Here is a 20,910-nt window from a genome sequence, read left to right on the forward strand (position 1 = left end):
GAGACCTACGGTCCGGTGTACGCCACTAATCTGACTTCCGAGGAAGTGGCTGAGCTGTAGCAAGGGCAGTTGCTTAATATGGGGTGGTGCTACTGACAGCAGACGTCGAGGGAACAGCGGAGGCGGGTGCGGTTGCGTAACATGTGCCAATGCTGCTCATGGCAGGTGTCGGAGTAGCGGGACCATAGCCAGCCGAGCGACGTACAATGGATGCATATGTGGGTCAGGCATCGAACTGGGGCGGCGCTTTGGGAACAGGAGGCGCCTGCGCAACCTGCCGCACTTCGTCCCTGACGACTTCTGTCTGCGTTGCCAGGGGCCCAGGTGCAACCTGGGGCAGACGGAACCGTTGGAGTTCCTCCCTGACAACTGACCGAATCAGTTCGCGCAATGTGTCTGTACTGCCGATTGGGCACGACGAAAAGGTTTCGGGCACAACGCTGTTGATGTCCCGATTGTACTGGCGGGCCCATTGTTGGAGCGTCGTCTCCATGGTGGTCGCCTCGGTGAGAAATTCCGCTACAGTGCGGGATGGGCTGCTTACGAGGCCTGCGAAGAGCTTCTGCTTAACCCCTCGAATCAGATGGCGAAGCTTCTTCTCCTCAGTCATGTTGGGATCGGCACGCTTGAATAAATGGGCCATGTCATCGATGTACATGCGCACACTTTCATTCGTGCGCTGGATTCGGGAGTGCCGAGGAGCTTCAGCCTTCTCCCGGCGGTCGGCGTTGGGGAATGTAGCCAGGATATTCTGGCAAAACGTCTCCCAGGTGGGAAGGGTTGTCTCGTGGTTTTCAAACCACGTCCGGGCAGATTCTTCCAGAGGAAAATATTCGTTATGAAGCTTGTGCTCGTCGCTCCAGCCGTTGTAGCGGGCGACCCGCTCGAAGGTCACCAGCCAATCCTCACCGTCTTCGAAAAGGTCACCGTGAAAAGATGGCGGTGTTCGCGGTGGGTGGCAAAGGATCAGCGCCAGGAGCCGGGGGTCAGTGGCCATGACAGTTGGACTCACCGGGCTAGGCTGGGTCGCCGCCGGGGACTCGGTGTCAGGGGCCATGTCCGTTAGACTCGATGGCCGAGGCTGCGTCGTTCATTTAGGCGGGGGAAGGGGCCCAAATTCAGGCGACTTTTCGCAGATGCGGCTGCTGGGTTGCTGGTGGACAGGTGTGAGGTCCGTTGTGATGCTGTGAGGAGTGCGGTAGTCGGGAAGCGTTGCCGAGCACCTGGACCAAATGTTACGAGCAATTCGAAGGGGAACCTCTGGAGACGAAACGTAAAAGTGTGGCGGTCCCTAAGAGGTCCGAGTGCGCGAGCGGGAGAGCAAAAACTTCTTTCTCCACGGATGCAGGCGCTTTTTCTTCTTCCACAGTGGCACGTATGAATATATTACAATATATATATATATATATATATATATATATATATATATATATATATATATATATATATATATATATATATATATATATATATATATATATATATATATAATAAGCCGAATATCGCGTACGGTGCTCTACGAACAGAGCTACGGCGACGGACCAATATTCGGAGGTCGTGAGTTCGGATCCCACCGGCGGCATGGTTGTTTTTTCTGCTGCTTTAAAATTATTTTTGTTTAAGCAGCAGATTAATCGAAAGCACTACTAAATTAAAGAAAACTATAGAAACCTTTCCCTGTGCACCATTTTTTCGGTGACTGTTGGCTTCCTTCATATGTTTGTCAAACGAGCCCCTCATTTCGTTTACGTTGACTGCTAATTGCTTAACGAGGGTCTGACAGCTTCCGCCCTCACCATTAAATGACGTTCTACGTCACATTCGCGATAATACAGGACGTGCTACGTTCGTCGCTATGGACGAGGGTCGCGCTAGTGAACACCATCAAGGTTCGCTTACAAGCAATAAACATAAATACCCACGAGAGCAGAAGACTTGAGAAGCGTCGCCGTAGCTCAGTTGGTAGAGGACCGGACGCGATATTCGGAGGTCGTGGGTTCGGATTCCACCGGTGGCATGGTTGTTTTTTCTGCTGCTTTATAATTAGCTTTCGTCAAGCAACAGATTAATTGAAAGCCAAAAAAGAAGTAAAGAAAACAGTAGAAAAATTAGCCTGTGCACCATGGTTTCGGTGACTGTTGGCTCCCTTCATATGATTGTCAAACGAGCCCCTAATTTCGTTTACCTTGTCTGCTAATATATATATATATATTGCAGAAGGAAGGGATGGATCCGGTAGAACATAAACGGAATACAGTTGACACACGGTGTAAAAAGCAAAGGTCCTTATTATAACCTCTTCACCAGGGTCTTGCATTCTTCAGAGTAATATGGTGCAGGCGAAAGACAGCTTATATAAGTACACGCACGTGGTGAGGGAAACATTCCGGTTGGCGGATCGCTGCTGCAAAGACTTCAGTGTAAGTCGGCAGTGAAAGAAAACGTGTTAGTAATCACAGTTAAAAATGAATAAAGCATCGTGTAGCATCTTTTTACTATTTTAAAGCTCATTGCAAGATAGTGTACAATCTTCCGATTGATAAACACGTGAACGATACTAAGCACCATTCTGAAAAAAATTCAACTGCACAGTAATCAGGCTTCAAGACCCACCATGAACGCAAAGTTCGTGAATCATTCCTTATACACGAGCTCAATGCTGTCTCTTGCGGTCTGAATGAAAATGTTAGGAAGCTGACTCGCCTTGCGTCATAACCGAATTACTTTATAGTGTCATGCCGTGTTTCAATTACGCTCATTATTTTTGTCCTTTTTCCCAATGTTTTGCGCTATCGTTGCTGACGTCTCGTGTGGAAGGCTATGGGGTATGGTGATGAGATGTGATGCAATTTCAGCAATAGGTATTGTCATCATCAGCAGCCTGACATGCCCTGCAGTGTAGGTGTAGTCAGGCTGATGATGATGATACCTATCGCTGTACTGACATCACATCTCAGCACCATAGCCCATAGACTTTCCTTTCACATGAGACGTTGTTTAATGAACAATGGTATTCATTTGTGTTCTCATCTATGTGATTTTTTCTTGCTCGCCTTTTTTGGTTGCATTTGAGCACATAACCAATTCTTTCGCACTGATGTGATTGCAGTGATCCTTCAGGATTCCTTAATCATGTTTGACTGCGCTTACTACTTTTTCTTTCACCGCCGGCTCACACAGAGGTGTTTACCGCTGCGATCCGCCAAACGAAATGTTTACCTCCCCACGTACATGCACTTATAAAAGCTGTGTCTTTCGCCTGTACCATATCACTCTGACGAAGGCCAGACCCTGGGCGAAACGTTAGAAAAAAGGCCGTTGGTTTTTCCGCCATGTGTCAACTCTATATCATTTATTTTCTACCGGATCCATCCGATCTGCACCCCCTGCTTATGCAAAGACAATGGATTGCGGCATGGCCATGGCGAAAGACGTACTCTTGAAGCACCCACGTGCTGACGTATCGGCTGTCGTGCTGGGTGATTCCATAACCAAACACGTCTACCAGCACTTTGATCCCTCCCGACCGGATGCTCCCGCATTCATTACGAAATGCGGTGCCTTCATTACGAAATGCGTTCCTGCTCCTCAACATCGTACCTTCAACAACTTCAACCAATTTGCCACATGTTGGAACCAACGATCTAACTTCCTGCTCAGGTCGGTCTGCGTTTGAAAGGTACTGCAAATTACTGGATCATATTGCAACGTCCCGACGCGATATTACTCGCGCATACGCAAGCCTAATTTTTCCTAGAACACCAAATCGTCGAAAGCAAAGAGAAAGGAAACTTCGTCGGTGCAATCGAGAGAATTTCATCATGAACAGTCTATTGCGAACCTTCTGCAGGCGATCCAAGCTCGTGTGTTATGTGTACCATGGCTTTGAGTGGCTTTCACTGGCACGCGCCCGCACTGCCAATGGCTTCCATCGAAACTGTAGCGCCACCGCCCTGATCACGAGTAGAATTAAACAATTTTGACCAAAAGGCGCATCGGATCTGGGAGCGCCCTCCTAGAGGGAGTGCGCACCAAATGCTCCCACTCACGACTCTGGCGTGTCCGGCTCCCCGGATTCAGCCTCACGCGTGACTGCTGTTAACGCTCGTGCTGTCAACACCATTGCTGCCGACAACCCTGCTATTGGTGGTCTTTCGTCTGGCCCTCGTGCGCGCGATGCTCAAATCCCTTCCGCACCCGTTCTCGACAACCTACCTCCTGGTGTCCCCTTCCCGGAGCACTTGGCACTTCTGTCGCCGACGTCCTTCCTCACAACGCTGCTCCTCCTGACTCTGCTTCTTCCGGCGCTGCTTCTTCCTAAGCTTGTCCTGCCGACGGTGGTCCTGACGACGCTGCTCCTGCTCCAGCTACCGATGCTCTTGCCTATGACGCTCCCGCTCTCGACACTACCACTCCTGACGTTACCGCTTCGGGCTCTCCTGCTCACGAAGCTTCTGCTTCCGACAGTCCCGCTAAAGACGCCAATCCTGCGCTGCCTCCTCGTGTCACACCGACTCCGCCCTGCTACAGTAAGTTCCGGTTGCGCCAGTCCTGCCACCAGCATATCAGCTCGAGGCCCTCATGCTTCAAACCCTCGAGCTGTCTACGCCAAAAGCTCCGGTTTTCGGGACTACGGCGCTAGTGTTTCCATACCACGACATCCTTGCTCTCGGGACTGTACTACGCAGTGTTCCCACCTTCAGTATCGCACCACTCGGGGGATTGTAATATCAACTTCTAGAGGAAAAGCTTCCAGAACCGATATTACATCCGCTGCAAATCTAGTCGACCACGACTCGGCCAAAGACAACTACAACCTTCTAAACAAACGCCCGAACACATTAAAGAAAACTACATGTTAATTAAGAAATTTTCATCCTGACACCAGTTCTCGCCTCATATTCTCTGATAAATTTCTACGCATTAGAAAAGTTGTTGAAAAACGCATTCTTTCGAAACTTCATGCTAATTCTAAAAAAGTTACATAGCATCCTCCACTGCTCCCCGTGGTCTGCGCGTTAATTTCAAACCAGCAACGTCAAAACGGTGTAAAAATGCATTTCAAAGTGGGAAAGCATTCCAGTACCGGCTGCTTTGGAATTTACGCGTGTTTGTACCACCACCAATCCGCCCTAAAGTCGATGACAAATACAGAAAAAATAGCCGTGGTGTAGCTCTGGTTAACCTGGAGATACGCGATAGCTACATCTGCCCGAGTGGAACTCGCTCAGTCGAGTTGCAAAGTCAGTCTTTCGCCGCTGCGTTTCACTGGGCGTTCCTTCTTCATCTTCTTCCCTGGACGTGGATTCACTCTCTTCCCCCCCTCTGATTCATTGGCGCACCGCGCCGTCGGCAGCTGCCACGCTGTAGGCTAGAAATGCTAACGTAATGTAGGCGCGCGGAGCACACACCAGATGCGGGCTATGACGTAACTGCGCACATGCGCACAGCTGGTAGAGTAGTGGTACCACATCTCAGCGCGCAGCCACGCTAACCTCTCGAAGTGGCTTGCGTTGTGTAGCTATCGCTACAAAAGCAGTTGCTGAACCACCCTTATCTGTCCTCCGAAGAACCCTCTGTCCTTTATGTGTTAAAAGACAAAACTTCGGCAGAGATAAACGCATCAAGTCCAAAAATCTTTCTCGCAACAAAATATTTCGGTCCGCGTATTGCTAGCCACCGCTGCCACTGCCATCCCAGTTGCAGAACTCAGTTATCAATCTTTCAAACTTCACCTTGACTCATGACGACCAGAGTGCCCTGTCACATGGTCTAATTTCTGCCCCGCGTCCAGTGGGTTCAATGAGTTTTCATTGTTTAAATGCTTAGAAATCTTGCCTGTAATATTAGACTTAAGAATTACTTCCATGACTGACTACAAGATTCCAAACGTGATGAAATGTTGCCGTCGCAAAATCACTGAACTCCTCAAACAGAGACAAAACTGCCTCGACATCTACATTAAAACAGTAGAAAAAATGTACTGGAAGCATACATTTACAAACAACTTTCGCCGCGATATATCCGGAAAAGAAATCGCAGCAATAAAAAAAACTAGCGTCTCAAACTGAGATTGTTATAAGCCGGCAGACAAAGGTGGTGTCATCGTGATGATGAACAAAAGTGATTATGTCGCTGAAGCCGAAAGGCAGCTTACGGATAGCTCGTTTTACCGTCTCCTAGACGGCGATCCAGCTGCCAAGTTTAAAATTTTTTAGAAGAGGCACTATTCAATCTCGTTCCGGGTAACAAACTAGATAAAAGCACCGTCAATTCAATAATTTCACTCAGCCCTCCCTGAGGCAGATTTTACTTACTGCCCGAAATTCACAAAGCTAGCAACCAGGGCACACCACTCATATCCAGAATAGGAATCCTAATTGAATGGCTGTCAAGCTACGTTGACACCCGCATCAATAAAATTCCTGCTATATTTCAGTCCTTTATCATGGACACAACACACTTCCTATCAGACATAGCCGAACTCAACATCCCTCATGATGCCTTCCTTGTAACCCTTGATGTTGCGTCGCTTTATACCAACATTACTCACTCCGATGGCATCCGGTCTGGTGTGCAGTTCTTTAGAAGCAAAACTTAAGTTCTAATGTTGATGGCACTAAGCTTGCTATACTTTAGAAAATCATCATCACCATCATCATCATCAGCCTTACTACACCCACTGCAGGGCAAAGGCCTCTCCCATGTCTCTCCAATTAACCCTATCCTTTGCCAGCTGCATCCACCCTTTGCCTGCAAACTTCTTAATCTCATCCGCCCACGTAACCTTCTGCCGCCCCCTGCTACGCTTACTTTTTCTTGAAATCCGCTCCGTTACCCTTAAGAACCAGCGGTTATCTTGCCTTCGCATTACATGCCCTGCCCAAGCCCATTTCTTTCTCTTGATTTCGACTAGGATGTCATTAACCCGTGTTTGTTCCCTCACCCACTCTGCCCGCTTGCGATCTCTTAACGTTACACCTACCATTTTTCTTTCCATGGCTCGCTGCGTTGTCCTTAACTTAAGCTGAACTCTTTTCGTTAGCCTCCACGTTTCTGCCCCGTAGGTGAGTACCGCTAAGATTATGCTGTTGTACACTTTCCTCTTCAGGGAAATTGGTAAACTGCCACTCATGATCTGCGAGAATTTGCCATATGCGCTCCACCCCATTCTTATCCTTCTAGTTACCTCCCTCTCATGATCCGGATCAGCTGTCACTACCTGGCCTAAGTAGACGTATTCCGTCACAATTTCTAGGCTCTCGCTGCCAATTGTGAACTGTTTTTCCCTTGCTAGGCTGTTGAACATTACCTTGGTTTTCTGCATGTTAACTTTTAGACCCATCGATCTGCTCTGTATGTCTAACTCATTGATCATGATATGCAGTTCACCTCCTGAATGACTCAGCAAATCGCAGATTATTAAGGTATTCTCCATTTATTCTTATTCCCAACTGTTCCCAATTCAGGCCTCGAAATAACTCCTGTAAACACGCGGTGAACAGCATTGGCGAAATCGTGTCTCCTTGCCTGACGCCCTTCCTTATTGGAATCTTATTGCTGACTTTATGGAGGACTATAGTAGCTGTGCAGTTGCTATATATATATCTTCCAGTATTTTGACGTAAGGTTCTTCTACCCCCTGATTACGCAATGCCTGTATCACTGCTGAGGTTTCCACTGAGTCGAATGCTTTCTCGTAATCAATGAAAGCTATATATGAAGGTTGGTTATATTCTGCGCATTTCTCTATCACCTGAGTGATAGTGTGAATATGATCTATTGTGGAATATCCTTTACGAAAGCCTGCCTGATCATTTGGTTGATTAAAGTCTAACGTTGCCCGGACTCTATTAGCGATTACCTTAGCAAATACTATGTAGGCAACGGATAGTAATCTGATCGGCCTGTAATTTTGCAAGTCCTTGGCGTCTCCCTTCTTATGAATTAAGATAATGTTTGCATTCTTCCAAGCTTCTGGTACAGTCGAGGTCATAAGGCATTGCGTATACAGGGTGGCTAGTTTTTCTAGCACGATGTCCCTTCCTTCCTTCAACAGATCTGCTGATACCTGATCCTCCCCAACTGCTTTTCCCCTTTTCATTGCTTCTAAGGCTTTCTTTACTTCATCTTTCGTTACTGGCGGAATAACGCATTGCTGTGCACTGTTGTCTTTCTCATTAACGCTCTGATTACATTGGCTACTGTACAGGTCTGTGTAGAACTCTTCGGCTACGTTAACTATCTTATCCATATTGCTAATGACATTGCCCTGCTTGTCTCTTAATGCATACATCTGGTTTTTACCTATGCCTAGTTTGCTCTTCACTTAAAATAATACTCAAACTCAAAAAGTTCAAATTTGATCGCAGACACTGTTCAGATAGACAGCACATCGATGGGTACACAGTGTTGTGCTCGCGCTCCCTTAATGCTGTTGAGTTCGGCGAATTTGGACATGAAAAGATTCCCTGAAAACCACCGCCATGGTGAATGAGCCCTCTCGAAGAAACGTAGCTGCAGGAATGTCGGAAGCAGCGACGATAATAGCACCCCACGTGTTCGAACATGCCATCGGGACGACGAACGGAGTGTTGTCCTCTTCAGTCACGCTGGGATTGAACAATTGCCAAGGACCTGCACCTTCGACAGATGTTCCGCGTTCCGGTCATCAGACGACGAAGTACAAGATCTTTCAACCCCTGCTGGGAGACAGCGCACATTCCTGTGTCACACAGGCGCCCTCCGGTTCCACATGGGCGCAGTCCAGACCCACGTGCGCGCCCACCTGGAGGCCGTGTGGACGACAACGTGACCGGGTCCTGTTCCCTTTCTATCCACCCAGCTGCGAGAGAACATCAGGACCGCCCTGCCGTGGGTGGTACCATCAGTGTCATCGTTTGATTGGACATCATTCTTCGAACTGCGTTCCCCAGCTAGGGATCTGGGGAATACGAAGACTATTTAACGAGCTGCTGGTTTGGTACCAGAAGAGAGCCCCCGTCTTGAGAGATACCCTTTGCTGGGAGAGATTTCTGACTGCTAAGAAGCTCTCTTTGCTGAGAAGCACTCTCAGTCGCTCTAACCTGTTCAGTAAGTAAATAGTCTTTGTATAAAGTGTTCCTAGTTTTCTTGCTCCGATCGTCCTTGTCTCTTCACTGGGCCAGTCAAGCTACCTGAATCCCAACAACTGGATGGCAGCTGTGGGACGTCTTCGTGAAGTTACCGGCTCCAACGGACCTCGGCAGCCACGGGACTGACGGGCGTCAGCTATACCTTGGCAGGGTGAGAGCCCAATGTGTTCCGTTCATTTCGCCAGACCGTACTAGCACAGGCAGATGCTAGGTGCGGATTCCTGTTGTCTGAGAAATTGATTTAGGGAAATTGTTCTGTTCACTTCAAGCTAGCGCTTTTGTTTTAGTGGACTTGCTAACGCATAGTGGAACTCACGAGGGAGAAGCTAAACGTGCAGGAGCTGCTCGAAATTTGCCAGGAGCTGGGGATTTCGCTACGTCCTGCGAAAAGAAAAAAAGAAATATTGCGAGGTTATGCCGCAGGAGGAGGTCACTGTTGAGGAGGTCGCCGAGGCTTGGGAAGCGATTGTTGGACGCAAAGCAGAGTATAAAAGACGGAAGTTGTGCGAGCAGAAAGAAAAAGAAGAGCTTCGGTTGGCTCAGGACAGACGGGTGTCGTTCGAGCAGAAAGAAAAAAAAGGGCTTCGTTTGGATCAAGAGACACGGGAGGTCCGTGAGGGAGATGAAAAAGCGAGAGAAGGTGCTCGAAAAATGAAGGAGCTCGAAATCGCGTCGAACCGAGGGAATATGGCGCGTCTTAGCCCTGTAACTTCGATGGAGGAGCAAGGGAGGCAGAAATTGCAGGATCTCGTCTCATCGTACCGCTTGGGAGGCGACATTGCACTCTTCTTGGTAAATTGCGAACGTTCATGCGGAAAAGTGCACATCGACAAGAGCGCTTGGTCGGAGAAGTTACTTCCTCTCTTCTTGGTGGGAACAGCCGAAAAAAAACCAAAACGCAGACACAGAAAGGAACACACAGAACGTAGACGAGGCTGAACTAGCTCCGTTTTCTACTCTTTTAACGTTCATCTCTAGCACTCTGAGCCTTTCTTTGTGTTACCCGCATCTTTTGGATCCGCAACAATTGTGCCATCACATCAGAATCGTCTACGTTTTGTGTGTTCCTTTCTGTGTCTGCGTTTTGGTTTTTTTCGGCTGTTCCCACCAAGAAGAATGAACCAACTAGCTCAGTTTTCTACTCTTTTAACGTACTTCCTCTCACTCCGTGCAAGGCGGCCGAAGTGGTGGCTCGCCTCTCATGGGAAGAGTGTGATAACTACGAGAAAATAAAGAGCGCACTGCTTAGAAAGTACCGGCTGTCTGCTGAAGCTTTAGGCAGCGATTCAGGCAGGTAAAGGAAGGCTGAGAGTCGCATACGGACTTCGCGTACCGGCTTAAATTCAACTTAAACGAGTGGCTTAAGATCGCTGCGGTGCACGGAAGTCATGACAAGGTATGAATGAATGAGTGAATGAATGAATGAATGAATGAATGAATGAATGAATGAATGAATGAATGTTTATTTCAGGCAGACAGATACAAGAAAAAAAGTACACATCTCTCTAAGAAGCTGACACAAAGGCACGGAAGCCTGACGAGTGTCAGCCTCTCAATACACACACCTCAGCATAGAGTGTGAAGAGAAAAATAATCTGTTACATGCACTAAAGAGCAGAGAACAATGGTAAAGATAATACGGGCATTTACAAAAAGTGGCCTTGGAGGGTTAAGAAAAAATATATATATACAGCAGGCATTCAAAGCAACCGGACATAAATAGGAAGTCAAATTTCTCCTGAAGTGACAAAAAATAAGCATTCAACCTTTCTCTGAAGACTGCTAACGAAAATTATTGATTTTCTAACGTCGTAAAGGCAGGGTGGCGATTTAAAAATCTGGTATAACAAATGATTGCTTTTGCATGCCGTAATTAGTTCTTATTTTACCCTTATTGTAAGCTGTGTACCTTGTGTCATATTGGTGTTCATTCGGGAGGTATTTTTGAAAAATTTCTCTTACATTAAGCTTGATTGCGTGGAATATTGTAATTGCTGTTTTCCTGTTAATGAGGTTTCCGATTGTTAATATATTGTTCCTCTTGAAAAGCGGAGTGGAATGACTCATGTAAGGTGCATTCTCAATAATGCGTAATATGCGTTTCTGTAAAACAAATAACTTATCTATATTTGTTTTTGTCGTCGTTCCCCAAACGGATAAGCAGTATTGAAGGCGTGAATGCACTAGACTTTAATACAGCTTTTTTTTTTAATTGTTGAGGCAATAGGTTCCTTAGTTTATAATACCGATGGGTCTTGTACTGGAATGCATCTCACTAGAGCAGTACTATAGCGCGATCCCAGAAGATCTGTTGATATGGCTGCAAGATAGACTAACAGATAAAGACCTAGACAAAGCGGCGCAGCTCGCAGACAAGTATTACGTTCGCCCAAAAATCCGAAGCAAGGCAGGGTACGATAACAGGTTAGGACAGGGAGAAACCTATTTAAAGAGAATCCCCGACCGAAGGGTGCCACCAACAAGTAGGCCACATTTCATTGAACGGCAGACAGCAAAAGATGGTGTACGCGTGAATGCGAAAGTTGGAGGAAAAAGTTGAATTGCTGGAGCCATACATGCGGGACGAGGTGATAAATGGCAAGAAATTCAGAGCCGTGCGATATTCAGTGGCTACCATGGATGTTGCTCACCCGTCCTGTGTTTCCTTCACGGACTACACCGGCGAATGAGCCTGGATAAAGCAGTTCGCCGAAGAACAGAGTGCATGCTTTCCTATAGCGAAGGTGACTCTAGATGGGACTTTTGGCAGGCTAGACACAGAAGTGGCAGTTAGCGCAAACTTGCCGACACACTTGCCCTACCTGTTTTTGAAGAAATCCGAACAGCTGCTGAAAGAGAAAGGCCTCTCTTTCACATCGGGCTTGGCTTGCATGCTGATAACACGTTCTCGAGCGCGAGAGCTCACAAAGAAACTCGACTGCGCTCCGATAAATCAGCAGGTACCGAACCATTCTCCCGACCAGCTGGCCGATTCTTGCAGGAAAGCTGGTCAATCTAAACCGCATAAGCATGACCATGAAGGTTTTCACGAACCAGCGGTAGCTAATGAAATCCAAGGAACTGCCGATTCCTTATAAAATGGGGCAACAGGAACCAACGCGAAAGGTTCGATATTAACACCTGCTTCGACTTGCTGGGAGGAGTTGACTAAGTTTGATAGTAAATCACTCATTGCACAGCAGAAAAGCGACCCATCGTTAACAGCTCTAAGCAATAATGTGAGAGAGGGAGGCGCGAGAAAGAGCATCAGCTTTCATGAAAAATCAGGCCTTCAGTACCGGACATACTGCGACTCAAAGGGACGCGCAAATGAGCAACTCCTGGTGCCTGAGAAGTACTGGCGGCGGCTTCTAGAGCTCGAACACGGAAGTGCATGGGCGGGCCACCTGTGAATAAAGAAACCAGAAGCTAAATTAGCCCTCGAATATTACTGGTCTGGCTACTCGAATGATGTGGAACAGCTTGTTAGATCTTGCGACACCGGCCAGCGGGTCATCAAGTCGACGGATAAATAGGAAGCGCCCATGACACTAGCTCCCATCATTACAGAGCCCTTTAGGCGTCTTGTAATAGATACTGTCGGCCCGCTGCCAGCGTCCAACTCTGGTTGTCGCTACATTCTGACCTCACTGTGCGTGGCAGCCAAAATTCCCGAGGCCATTTCCTTGAAGGAGTTAAGTTCAGCATGTGTTGTAGACGCCCTTTTGTCAATTTTCTCTCGCGTGGGGCTCCCTGCAGAAATACGAAGCGCTAAGAGAGCGTATTCACAAGCGGCTTGACAGCAACCTTCTTTGAACGGTGTGGGATTAAAATAATCCGCAGTTTCATTCACCACCCTCAGTCAAATCCAGTCGAGTGCATGCACTCAGAGCTAAAGCGGATACTTAGGTCTCTGTGTTTTGACCATGAGGGAGATTGGAAAGGCTGCATTCCAGCAGCACTCTTTGCAATGAGATCCGTCCTCCACGAAAGCACAGCATTTAGCCCCGCTGAGCTAGTCTACGGGCGTGACTTGAGGACCCCGTTGCGTATGCTGAGGGAGTCAAGGGAGGGTTAGGGAGAGGATCCCTGTGTTGTGGAATACGTTCTAAAGCTACCGGAAAGACTTGCGAAAACCAGAGACCTCGTGGAAGCAAATGTCAGAGCAGCGCAGTCACTGTCGAAAGTGTACTAAGACAAATCTGCGCTCAAGCGCACCATTCAATCTGGCGACCAGTTGATGTTGCTGCGTCCGTCAAAAGGGAACAAGATTAGGCCAAAGGGAAGAGCCAGCTGAGGTGGTGTCGAAGCTTTCGGACACCAACTATGAGGTAAAATTTTAGAACAAACACAATCGGATAATCCACAGTAATCTGATGAAGCCTTATGTGCAGCGTCAGGCCATGGTTAACATGCCATGAAAGAGGAAGAGACCTCAGACATAACTAATTTCCCACATGAGGACGAGCAAGCAGCGAATGAGCTGCTAAATTCAATCGACAGAGAGCCACGTTTGACGGAAAGTCAACGAGGAGACATGAAAAATGTCATCCGCGACTTTGAGGCGGTGTTTTCAAACAACCCAGGAAAAACAACCCTCACGAAAACACGACATTCAGCGGTCCAGCGAAAGACGATCAGGAGCAAACCATACCGTGTCTCTCCAAGAGAAAAGGAAATCATTGAGACGGAGATCCGCCGTATGTGCGAACTTGGCGTCATAGTGCCCTGCGAAAGTTACTATACGTCAAAAATCATTATCGTAGAGGCTCCAGGCATGGATCCGAGACCTTGCGTGGACTACCGGAGACTGAATTCAATCACAGTGAAGCAGACCCACCACATTCCGCACATCGAGGAGAGGGTTGAAATAGTCGCTAAATCGGGATATATATCCACACTGGATTTAGTTTGTGGTTACTGGCAGCTGCCACTCACTGAGCGCGCCAGCAGGTGCGCAACATTCGTGTCCACCGCGGGCACGTTTCGCACTGTAATGTTGAGCTTCGGCTTGAAAAATGCTCCGTTCTGTTTCTCAAAGTTAATGGACAATGTGCGGCGGGGACTTGCAGATTTCGCTCTCCCCTACCTTGACGACGTGGTCGTTTTCTCACAAAACTGGGAGGAGCACATTGAACACCTGCGTATTGTGTTGAGCCGACTGCTTGAGGCTGATTTAAGGGTAACGGTGGGTAAATGCCACCTGGAGTGCGTGGAAGTGGACTATCTTGGACACGTGGTTGGACGAGGCCAACGCACACCTGCAGAACTTAAAGTGCCTGCCGTGGTGGAGTACCGTAGCCCAACCACAAAATCTGAACTCAGCTTTCCTTGGCCTAGCAGGATATCATCAACATCATGTAAAGGACTACTCTGATTTAGCCAGCCACCTGACCGACGCGCTGAGAAAAAGTGAGCCTACCAATCTTTCTTGAGACCAAAAGAAAGAGAAGGCAATTCAGAGTCTGAAAACGGCCCTAAGCGAGCGCCCAATACTGGCAGCGCCAGATTTCTCGAAACCCTTTATCATACAATGTGATGCCAGCGACCGCGGTTTAAGCGCTATTCTTTGCCAGGAAAGCGATGGCCGGCACACACGGCCTGTCCTTTCCTTGAGCCGCAAGCTCAGCACGCGGGAAGAGGCGTATAGCACGTCTCAAAAAGAATGCACATGCCTCGTTTGGGCTATTGAAAAACTGGCATGCTACATCTCCGGGTCCCGTTTCACAGTAGAAACGAACCATTGCCTTTTTACATGGCTGCAAAATATGTCGCCCAAAAATGGTCGTCTACTGAGGTGTAGCCCAGCACTCCAGAACAAGAGCATCGAGGTTCGCTACAAGAAAGGCAAGCTCCACACAAATGCCGAAGGGCTAAGCCGAGCCTTTTAGTTGGTAAAGATTTTACCAAAACAGGATGTCCCCCAAATTATTAATTTTGGGGATTTATTTCATATTCTCTTCCTAATGGAGAGCGTATATCACCCACTTTCTTTGCAGTAATGTTGTTCATAATCAGGTAACATACCTAGGAGTAGGTTTCCGTCTTTCGGCCAAGGATAAGAGAGAGCTACTGGTGTAACGTGCCTTGCCTCTGAAGTACTGGGGCGGGCAAAATTGAACGCCACGTCGGCCAAGACCAGTCACCTATTCTCGTACCGCGTGCCCTCTAAGCACCAACCAGATTTCATTTAGAGAATTTTTTTCCTTCCAAGTGCACCTCGAGAGGGAGCACACGCCTTGGACAGGTGCCATGTCTAAACTCCTTGTCCAGAGACACCATGTGTTCATCCAGGCAAAACATTTGATCTATTCAAGTGTTTGTTGAAGTTTTTTAGCTAAGTGCAGTTTTGGCCCAGAGTTTTGGTCTGGCGCTATGAGTGGGTACTGAGGGCGCTTGCTTTTGTCAGGGGCGGATTGGCGTCTGTCATCCCTTTTGGCTAGCATTGCAGAGAATTTTCCGAAACGGCCATCTGACGAGGAGAGGCGATGCCGAGCTTCGCCTCTGAAGGTCATCCGAAGACTCCCAGTGAGCCTCTGGTTCCTGGCACGCCCAGCGAGCCAAGCTATGTGCGAGCAGTTCATCTTCTGGGCGCAATATCTGGCGGTGGGGATGCTGTTGTGCTCGCGCTCTCTTGCTGCTGTTTAGTTCGGCGAATTTGGATACGGGGAGGATTCCCTGAAAACCACCGCGAAGGTGAATGAGCCCTCTGGAAGAAACGTGGCTGCACGAATGTCGGAAGCAGCGACGATAATAGCATCCCCACGTGGTGTTCGAACTTGCCATCGGGTCGACGAACGGAGTGTTGTCCTCATCAGTCACGCTGGGGTTGAACAATTGCCCGAGCTGCACTTTCGAAAGAGGTTCCACGTTCCGGTCATCGGAGCACGAAGTACAAGATCTTTCAACCCCTGCTGGGTGACAGCCCGCATTCCTGTGTCACGCAGCCGCCTTCCTGTTCCACATGGGCGCAGTCCGGACCTGCGTGCGCGCCCAACTGGAGGCCGTATGGACGACAACGTGACCGGGTCCTGTTCCCTTTCCAGCGACCGAGCTGCGAGAGAACATCAGGACCGCCCTGCCATGAGTGGTACCATCAGTGCCATCGTTTGATTGGACATCATTCTTCGAACTGTATTCCCCAGCTAGGGATCTGGGGAATACGAAGAGTAACGAACTGCTGGTTTGGTACCAGAGGAGAGCCCCCCTCTTGAAAGATACCCTTTGCTGGGAGAGACTCCCGACTGCTAAGAAGCTCTCTTTACTGAGAAGCACTTTCAGTTGGTCTCACCTGTACAGTATGTAAATAGTCTTTGTATAAAGATTTCCAAGTTTTCTTCCTCCGATCGTCCACGTCTCTTCTCCGGCCCAGTCACGCTACCTGAATCCCAACAACGAATTGCTCCTACGTATGTCTACATATTTATGAGTTCATTTTAAGAGAAATGTCTCGCTACACACCGATTAAAACTATTCTATTCTATGAGATTCATTGACGACATTTTTATCATTTGGTAACGTGGTGAAGCAGAACTTCTCTAGTTCATCTCTAGTTTTAATGACGCTCTTGAGTCGTTACATTTTCTCATTCTTACTCGCCCACCACAATTAGTTTTCTAGATCTGGCAGTATCAATTAAGAATGGCAAACTTATCACGGATTTATACCCGTAATTTAGTGACAGACCTCCATACGTGCATTTCGAAAGCGGCTATTTTAATCACTCGAATACTAGCATCTCGTCTGGGAAAGTCGTCCGATTCAAACGTTTATATATACCGATAAATGTTGCGTTAAAAGGATATGTTCTGACGAGCGCCACTTCGAAAAAATCTATGGCAACCTCCGAGATGCCCTGATTAAGCGAAAACAGCCAGCGCGACTAATAAACGATGCTGTAGAAAGCGCAGGCCTTCTTGGCCGCGAGGCACTCCACAAAGGAGATAGCCAATCATCTAGTCAATCACAAATCAACCTGGCACTCACACACCTAGCATTGCTTCAAAACGACGCGGGCATTTCGAAAAAAACACCATGTCATCCTCATGCAATGTCATCGACTCAACCGCATTTTTCAGCAAGCAACCCGTGTTGTCTACCGCCGTGGCAAGAACATCAATGACATCCGCACTTCTTTCAAATGAAGCACAAGTGCGCCATTCTTCTGTCACTCATGCAAAACAAATGGCTCTGGTTTAGCTCTGGTTAAACCTGGAGTGGCGCGATAGCTACAGATGGCCGAGTGGAACTCGGTCAGTCGAACTGTAAAGTCAGTCTTTCGCTGCTGCGTTTCGCTGGGTGAGCGTTCATTTTGGCTTTTGGCTCGTGACGCCGTCGGAGGAGGACGCTTTTTTTTGGAGCTCCAGCGACTGCGTCCGACGCTAAGTGCTTTTCTGGTGGTTGCGCTTGCACATGCTGTCGGGCGGTGGTTTTAAACCGAGTCAAGGGTAGGAAGGCTAGTGGAAGTGTGTGTGCCGACGGTTTTTGTGTAGGAATTTAGTCAGGCTTTTACTTTGCGTAGTGCTAAAGGTTTTTGGTGCAGGAATTTTGGCGGGCTTTTGCGCTGCGTAGTCCCGAAGGTTTTTCTGTAGGAACTTTCGCGGACTTTTACGTTGCGTTTTTTGTAAGTTATTTGTATAGGAATTTTGGCGAGCTTTTACTTTGCGTAGTAGGCCGGACGATGGGTCGGCAAGCTAGGAAAATCAAGGTGGACGGGGACGGGGAGTTAGCGCAGTGCCAGGAGTGCGACCGTTGGTGCTCTTTACCGAGACCAAGTTCAGGAGCTTAGCCAAGACAGATAGGGCTAGCTTAGCGTGCAAGATATGTAAGCGTTTTGAGGAGGCCGTTCAGACGTTGAAAGGGGAATCGGCAGCTAGGATTAAGGAACTAAACTGGGACGTGAATGTGGAACGAGAGGAACTGATTAAGCTAGAAACTCAGGTCGCCGGGTCGCTTAAGAGGGAGAGAGCTAATCCCGACCTGTTGGAGCGAATTGTGGGCGACCTGAAAGAGGAGCGGGAAAAGCAGGCCCACATAGAAGGGCAGGTAGAAGCGCTCAGGTCGCGGCCGGCAGGGAACCCCGGTTCGGAGCAGTATCAGGTGGGGGACGAGGCTCGTCGATCCTACAGTGCTGTAGCGCAGCAGGCTTTGAGTGGGGAAAAGAGAGAGGTAAAAATGAGCACGGAGAATCGTGACAGTAGCCTACGGCGGCGGGAGAGACAGCTGGTTCGATCCGGAGGGCAACCGTCGCAGTTAGTAAGCGAACGGTTAGAGCGCAGGAGGGTTTTGGTAGTCGGCGACTCGAACGTAGGGAGGGTTGAGGGAGTCGTTTTGACGAAAAGAAAAGCGGACAGGCAGGGGCAGGTGGAGGCCCAGTCAGGGAAGTGCATGGTAGATGCGATGGCCAAAGCCCAGGAGGTGGTGGGGGCCACATGGACGGCGAACACCTTGTCGTTATCCATGCTAATCTCAACGATGTGCTGAAGGAGAGGAGCCAGAATCTCGAGAAGTTAGAAGTGGGGATGCGTAGGCTTAGAGAGGCCTCTGAGAGTGTGCGTGCTAACATATCCACAATGCCAGAGGTACAGAGGCGGCCTAGCGAAAGTGAAAGGAGTGTCGTTGAGGCTAACCGTGTAATTAGATTAATGAATCGACGTCTAAGATACGGGGTAATGGAAGTTAATAGGGAAGTGTACGAGGTCAGGCCCCACCCTTTTGGACAGCATAGCATTCATTACGGTGGTGCCACTGGCAAGAGGGTGGGCAGTAGGATAGGTCGCCAAGCAACAGCTTTTTTGGGGGGACTATGAACTCTGAGGTAACCAGTGTAGAGAAGAAAGAAGCAAGATCAACGGGACGATGGAACCATAGGAGGATAAATAGACACTAGCGCCAGGGCCAAGTTAATTAAGATATAGGTTTCATTAACATAAAAGGCGGCAGGAAAGGACTGCAATGGGAGGAAATAGCACAGTTAAGGGAGGAGGAAGTATTACAGGTAGTGAATAAAATTATAGTGGAAGGGAAAGTCCCTGATGAATGGCGATTAAGTAGATTGAACATGATACATAAGGGAAAGGGGACAAAGCTGACATAAGGAACTATTGTCCCATAACAGTGACATCTGTGGTTTAAAGGGTGGTGATGCAGATTATAGAGGACAGATGACATGCTTGGGTGGAGAACGAGGGGGGGCTAGGAGAGCTACAAAATGTGTTTCAGAAACAAAGGAGGTTGGAGGAGAATCAGTTTTCATTGACGCAGTGTATAGAGATTGCTGAAAAGGAACACAGGCTACTATGGCTAGCATTTCTGGATATTAAGGGAGCCTACGACAACGTTATTCAAGAGTATCTGTGGAACATACTGGGCACATTGGATGTGGAAGGCACCAAGCTTGAGAGGAGCGGACTAGGCTTCCTTTCTTTTTTCAAGCAAGGAGAATGAATTAAACAGTCTTTACCGGTACTAATATGTGTCGATGATAGAGTGCTAATGGGTGACAAGAAGGAAGATTTACACATGTTGATAGACGTATATGGTACAGAGGGAGATAGACTAGGTTTAAAGTTTAATAAGGAGAAATCTGCAGTCATGATATTTAATTATGAGGGGCGGCGAGCATAGAATACATGAGATCCCGCTAGAAGTAGCGGATGAGTACAAGTATTTTTGAGTGTGGATAAATAACGGTGCTAAGTATCTGACAGAGCATGAAAATTATGTGATGAAGAAAGCTGGTAGGAATGCAGCTGTCAGAAAAATAGGCCGCTGTGGAATTACAATAGGTATGAAGTGGTAAGAGGGATCTGGAAAGGGGTGGTGGTTCCTATCTTGACTTTCAGTAATGCGGTCTTGTGCATGAGACCAGATGTTCAGGCAAAGTTAGAAATTAAACAACGTGGCGTAAGGAGGCTAGCTTTAGGAACACATTGCAATACACCAAATCAGGGGGTACAGGGTGATATGGAATGGGCGTCGTTCGAGAGCAGGGAAGCTAGCAGTAAGGTAGCATTTAAGGAGTGATTGAGAAAAATGAGGGAAAAGCAGCGGGCTGGGAAAGATTTCAGATACTTATATATAAGGAATGTTGGCACGAAATGAAGAAAGCGAAATAGAAAATTGACAAGCTAATATCTCGACAGCAGTGACAAATCAGCAATTATCGGTTTAGAAAAAGGTTAAATAAACCTAGAGAGATATATGGAAAAGAGCCATGCTGACCAAATCGGCACTGGGAACATACAGAATCTTTAAGCAGGAAATTGCCAAAGAAAAAAATATATAATTGTAAGGGAAGCTCTGTGTGATTTGAGACCACGACGGGAGTTTTGCGGACTAAGACATATAGAGTCAGGTACCACGAGATAGGCACGTTGTGCGTTGCGTGCGGAAAGGAGGAGGACACGGCTGAACACATGATAATTTTCTGTGAACGGCTTCACCCTCCTGTGGAAAGCAACGTTGCTGATTTATCCAAGGCAATGGGGTTTAAGGACACTGAAGGGAAAGTAGATTTCAAGCGGGTAGAAGTAACCAAGCGAAGGTTATCTAATTGGTGGCTAAAATCAAGACAAGAGTAAAATTTCACAAGTAATGGCTAGGTGGCTTGAGCCAACGCCCGATTTAAAGGTTCAGCCGTATCCATCCATTCATCCATCAATCAATCATTCATCTTCGTCCCTGGACAGGGATTCACTCTCTCCCCTCCTCCCCACTCGGTTTTGCCGGCAGCTACCATGGTGGCCACGGCGCCGCCTCGCTGAAGGCTTGAAAT

At 47.9% G+C, this 20,910-nt stretch overlaps 1 pseudogene; it reads right to left on the reverse strand.

Moving 5' to 3' along the window:
• Window positions 1-223: 223 nt before the first annotated feature.
• LOC144120323 (uncharacterized) overlaps window positions 224-20,910 on the reverse strand; it is a 31,442-nt pseudogene continuing 10,755 nt past the window's right edge.

The sequence above is a fragment of the Amblyomma americanum genome, chromosome 2, assembly GCF_052857255.1.
Source record: "Amblyomma americanum isolate KBUSLIRL-KWMA chromosome 2, ASM5285725v1, whole genome shotgun sequence".
In the NCBI taxonomy this organism is placed as follows: Eukaryota; Metazoa; Arthropoda; class Arachnida; order Ixodida; family Ixodidae; genus Amblyomma; species Amblyomma americanum.